General features: G+C 37.9%; 1 long non-coding RNA gene across 1 annotated transcript; it reads right to left on the bottom strand.

The window, feature by feature from the left end:
- Window positions 1-4,512: 4,512 nt before the first annotated feature.
- On the bottom strand, window positions 4,513-6,000 carry LOC140658365 (uncharacterized). The gene is made up of 3 exons (XR_012044711.1): window positions 5,901-6,000; window positions 5,522-5,637; window positions 4,513-4,607 (listed from the first exon to the last, which is right to left on the bottom strand). It is a non-coding gene; the product is annotated as an uncharacterized lncRNA (long non-coding RNA).

The raw sequence follows: 6,000 nt of genomic DNA on the forward strand, positions 1-6,000 counted from the left end.
ACAGGATTGGAAAATAAACAGACTATAAGCACACTTTACCTGCGTATGCTTGTATGCATTAATTGATATGAAAAAAACCCCACAAGTCTCTTTGCTGAAGCAGTGACACCACTATGAAACCTGGGTTTTGAGCAGGGCTTATTCTCCATGAGAGAGACTCTAGCTTCCACCACAAGGGTAGATGCTGAGCTAGGAGTAGCCAAGATATTCAGCAAAAAGACAGCCATTCCTCAGGGAAAAGGGAAATTAAGCACTGAGATTTTTTTATTATAAAGGCAACTTGAGAGCAGCGAGCAATAAGAAAAGTTCATGCTTCAACTGTCACATGATCTATACCTTTAAGACCAGCTTGGACTTTAGCTGCCATATTTAGAGTAATGTCATCGGAATTTGTTGTAGTCTGACCACACATGGTAAGAGCTCGAGGACTCTTTTTCTAACTAAGCTTGGTGTCATATAAGGACAGGTATCTAACCTGCTCCTTAACTTACTACCCAGACTTACTTGCAATGTTGTTTTAGTCAAGCAGAAAACATACCTGTTGCAGAGGTACTGCTGTACTGAACAATTTAGAAAATTCTAATTTAAAAGCAGCAGAACTTTGTTGAACATCCAGTATTGGAAAGAAGAACAGGGAAGTATATTAGTATCAGCATTTTTGCTGTTTGTGCTTCTGTACAATACTAAACAGTTGTCTGTTTGTGCACAGACAACTAACCATAATTAATATCGCTGTCCCTTTTTTATTTTATTATTACCTTATTTGAACCAAAATAATACTTGGATTCCTCCTCCCCACCTTTGTTTTTACTTTGTATTGCAAAAATGTGATAGATACACACTGCTTTGTGCTAAGATACATGGAAGCAACATCTTGACACCAAGAATCCCCAGAAAAAGGAGTTTCCTTATGATGTATTTACAAGATAGCCTTTTAAGAAGTGCGATTTCATAACCAATAGTTAATAATACAAAATTAATTAGTACCAAGTTGCCTTTTCCCTTGTTTTGAACCCTAAGCACCAAATTAACTGCTACTGTAACACCACTACTGCAACTTAGAGTCATATCAGAGATAAATATAGCATGCCTGTCTTTGACTTCGGGCCTTATCTGGCAAACTCTTCAAAAAATTCCACACATAAGCCTTCCTTTCCCCAGCAGCAAATTAAATGTTTCAGGAAGCCTTCCTTTTTGTAGAAAGGAAGACAACTGCTGGACCAATTTTAACAATTATCAAAAGAATAAAGAAATATACAAGCTGATGTAAATAAGAATAAAAGCAGCCCCTTGAGTTCTATTAAACACAAACTTTCCTGGTAATGCTATAGTGACTAAACTTCTATGTGCCCCAGTTTCTAAATCGGTAATATGAATTGTAAACTGGGAGACTGCCAGGAGACAAATCTGCAAATTAATATCTGCAAACTGCTTTTTGATGATTAGGTAAAAAGAAATTAAGAAGGACCAAGTATTATGAGTAAAGAAGGCAAACTTGCTAGTGGACTCATCAGCAGAGGTGAACTTCCATGGAAGGTGAGGAATGTAGTTAGATCAGAAATCAAAAGATGTCATGTGAGCTGCAAAACCGAAAGAAAGGCATCTTCAACCACAGGAGAGAATTGCTGTATCCATGAGATGGAGCAGCCAGTTGAAAATATTGGTTCTGGTAATTAATTTTTTGAGATATATTTCAGTCCTACAGTTGAAGAATTCTTCTTAACTAGCTAAACCCTGGTATACAGATAAGTAATTTGGATGTCCCTCACTCAAGCAGGGATGCAGCATTTATCCTTTTGGCTTTTTTTTTTTTTAAATATACAAGGATCATTACTTTGACCATTGAATCTTGTGAAAAATGTAAAAAGGATAGTACTAGAAGTGAGCGCTGATTTCTGGTCTTGATAGTTGAATAGACTTAATATCAATTCCCTTCACATCAGAAAACACACTAGGATATATACCAGACGATATTCCCAGAGCAGCTGGTTCTTAAATACATCTTATCTGAGGAGAACCAACAGTGTAGCTATTGCATTTCTTCTGAACTCAGAGCAGGGCTCCAGATTTCAAACAAAAGTGAATGTTAAAGTGTGCTATGAACAAAAGAGCAGTTTTAATTTGAGTGCAAGGTATGTACTTCACTGAATACTATATGATAGATCTATGTTCCATTTCACCTGATGTCTCTTGAGTTTTTATTAAAATGATTATTCAAGGTATTTCTTGGGTACAGGCAGCAAGATTTGTCTTACTGTATGCACTAATGAATCTAATTCAGGAGAGAAGGACTGATATAATCAATTGGCATGGAGCAGCCTCCTTTCAGAGTTAGGTCCATCATAGGAACATGGTGGTCAAAACACAAATGAAAGCTCTTCCAGTGAAGGTCTATTTAAAATACCTGACTACAGTCACAGACATATTCTATTTCTTAAAGTAACTGCTTTATATCAAAGTCAGGTTCCTTCATTTTTCTGGTAAAAATATTTTTACTTCTTTCAGTATTTTGAAGCTCATACAAGTATGGATGACTGAGCTGGAGGGAGTCATGCCTTAGCCAAAACTCCCTTATTATGCTCAGACTGCAGAGTCTTAATAACCTGAGCCAAGCAAATTATTAATAGTAAAAAACCCCTGACTTAGTAGCGCTTTTGCTAACATTCTATGGAAGATGTGTGTTTTCTTATGTTACCACTGGAATGTATTTAACAAGGTCCTTCTTCCTAAGTCATGCATAGCTTAAATTCAAGGCAGGCTGCTAAAACTGGTCAGAACAGTCTCTCCGGGCTGCTTACATTGTTTGACAAGACAAGCCTATAAAATACCGGTCAATATTCTTGTGTACAGAAGCACAAAAAAGTTGGTTTCCGCAGATGATGACTTGAACATTCAGGGAGAGAACTGTCTGGAAGAGAATTAGTATTGGAATAGTCTTTGTCAAATGGAGGTACCTTTTTTTAAACTGAACTTACCATCATCTCCTGCATCAGAATTCAGCTTAATGGGGAAGCGCAGCAGAGGACTTTCATTACTGCAAAGATTCATAATTATGGTCAAGAAACTCGTGTACCACATCCATGAAAACTCTCAGAAAATCTGAAGCATCTGGTCCAGAATTTAAGGTGGCAACTCTGCAGAATTACATTTCTCCAGAAAAGAGCCTAAAGTACACATTACAGAAGCATGTAGGACTTAACAACTGGGTCTGCCAAAAAACAGCATGGTAACAGTTCCAAGTTGTGGCAGAATTATTTTAAAAAATAAAGTATTCCTAGGAAAGGTTTATTCTATTTTCACAGCTGTATTATTGTTGTGACACTTTAGATTTCTATTCTAGAGTTCACCTAAAAAACGAGAAGTGATCTACAAGTACAAAGATTATGGAAAGCCCTATAGTCAGGGTTGTGGTGTCCTTTCCAAGCTAGCATCTGGGACACGACCACCAAAATTGTGTGTGCTGACCATAAGCTCTCCTCACATTATCTCCAGTGGCACTGCAACAAGCAGAAGAAAACAGCTAGAGTTGCAGGTCCCCTGGGAGGGTCTGCAGAGTTCCTAACTGTCAGCTAAAAAAATGTAACCTCATGATTTGGATATGGAGGAGCTTGGTCTAGGAATGTGAGAGATAACTCATACCAGATGCCACAATGGCATTTTCAGAAAAGTCCGATTAATGGTATAATTATACTTTAAGCAGCTATATTGCTTATTTCTCTGATCTCTTTCTCAGTGCTGTGGCAGAATGAATATTTGTGGATTAGCTTGTTAATAGGTAATCCTATTTAGTGGGTATCTTTGCTGCAGGGCAGTCTTGGCTTCCCACCCATTCGGTTAGGAATGTTTATATTTAGCTATTTTCTGGAAACAGAGCTCCAGCTGCAGCACATAGCAATTACTTTGGATGGATCTTGTTTTTCCTCAGGACATGTCTTTTGCTTGGTGTAGACTGAACAGTCTCACTAGAAATATGTCACTTTGCCTGAAGAGAGTTTTGAAGAACAAGTATGTTTAAATAGCATGGGTCCAGATCTGTGTTAGGTCTTGATGAGACTTGCAACCATCCCACATTCTTCTTTTCAATCCCTTCGGGTGTATATTGCTGTTATTAAAAATTGATTGTTGTAAATACCAAAGGTATTCTAGGGCAATTTTAGTAACTAAAAGCTTCAAGGAGAAAAAAGATTCCAAGGTGTCTCAGTACGTTTTGCCTCTCTAACACCCTGATGTTGAGATGCTTCTTCACTCTCTTGTAGGATGGTGTTATATACTATTAAATAAATGGACACTGAGTCTCATCTTCCATTCCAGAAGTGGGTGCAAATCAGGCAAAATGCAGTAATCCTTATGGAGATATTTTCTACATACATATTTAAATTGCTTTGGCACCTGCTGTGCCGAACGGCTTGCAGCAAGCTGTTGGTAAAGAACTGATGAATGTAACCTGCCAGTTTTTATGAGTTTTAGGATCTTCATTTTTATTCTTTAACATTCTTTGCATAGCTATGAAAGTACATTGTTCCACTGATGATGGCTAGTTTGACACGTAGGACTTCGACACATAGGACGTAATTTCTTGAATCCAGCTGTAGGTTGCATCGGTATGGCTGGATGAAATACAACCAAAAATAGACACTTTGAAAGATACTGCTCCTGAAAAACATTTGGAAGATGTTGTGGTGGCATGAACCTAAGGGATCTCTGGTTTAGTTTTCCAAATGTAGATATCTTGCTAGCAAAGAACACCGTATGGCCAAGCAGAATACAGACAGCCTTTGTCCTAGAAGTAACCTTGCTGAAGCAGACAGCACGCTTCATAAGACTGGAAGGGGACTGGCCCTATGGTTATCCAAAGAGTACCCACTAGCAGACAATTCGAAATGAAAGGTGATTAAAATCCCCAAACTCCTATCTACCAAGTATTTTACACTTATACTGGAGAAATAAAGGTGCTCTGTCTATCACCTTGGAACAATTAATGAATAAGACCTGAACATACTCCAGAAATACCACACCATTCTCTATATTTCATAACCCAGACATACTCATTGCTGCTGTGACTAAACCCTTCTGGCAGGGAGTTTACGTACACTAGGAGTAGTGCTGCAGACTTCCTGTGACTCCTGCTTCTCCAGGAAGACCGCAGCAAGCTGCCGCAGTCTCACTTTGGACTTTAAGAGGAAGAGTTTCCTGTTACGGACAGGATAATACCTCTTGACATACACAGCCTTTTCCTCTGACCCAACTGTCCAAGAAGCATTGTTCATAAACAGCAGAAAGTCAGCATTTGTTTTTAAACAGTTAACAGAACAAAGCGGCTAGAGGTCAAATTCTAAATGCTGCAGAAACACATTATTTAGTTAATACTCTCTATCAGAGAGCAGCAGTACCTTCCAGGCACAAAATTATACAGATAATATTCCTGGGTTAGATCAAGTCTACTTAGTATCTGTTACCAGTTTTAACTAAGAGAACAGTGTTGCAATTACAGGCTATAATGTAAATTGAACATCATACTTGCTTTATAAAAATAATTGCTGGAAGCTTGATGGTACCTTACTTCTTTTCTTCAAGAAGTTAATAAGGGAGGGGAGTCACGGCAGTTGGGCTCAGCATCATAAAAGATCAAATCCACTCCTGTAAAATAATAACAGAAAATTCAGTGGGACCTGGAATTGGCCTAATGAAATGTTATTTTATCTATTGCTACAATATCTTTCTTGATAGGTTTATATTTCTGAACTCTCATTTAAAATGCTGCAACAGAAGCATTGTGATAAAAAGAAATCTGTGTTGGTTACAAAGCAACTGCAACATTTCAACGTATCATTTAAAAATTATGAAGTAGCTATTGATATTATTCGCAACAGCAAATCAGGAAAGTGATTTGCTTCATGTACCTTATCTTTTTTTTCTTATATTATCATATCTGCTCCACTGTAAAAAGCCGGATGGGTTATTCCCTTCCTAAGAAAAGCCAGCTGTCCTCTTTATATCTGC

This window comes from Ciconia boyciana, chromosome 12 (genome assembly GCF_034638445.1).
Source record: "Ciconia boyciana chromosome 12, ASM3463844v1, whole genome shotgun sequence".
Taxonomy (NCBI): domain Eukaryota; kingdom Metazoa; phylum Chordata; class Aves; order Ciconiiformes; family Ciconiidae; genus Ciconia; species Ciconia boyciana.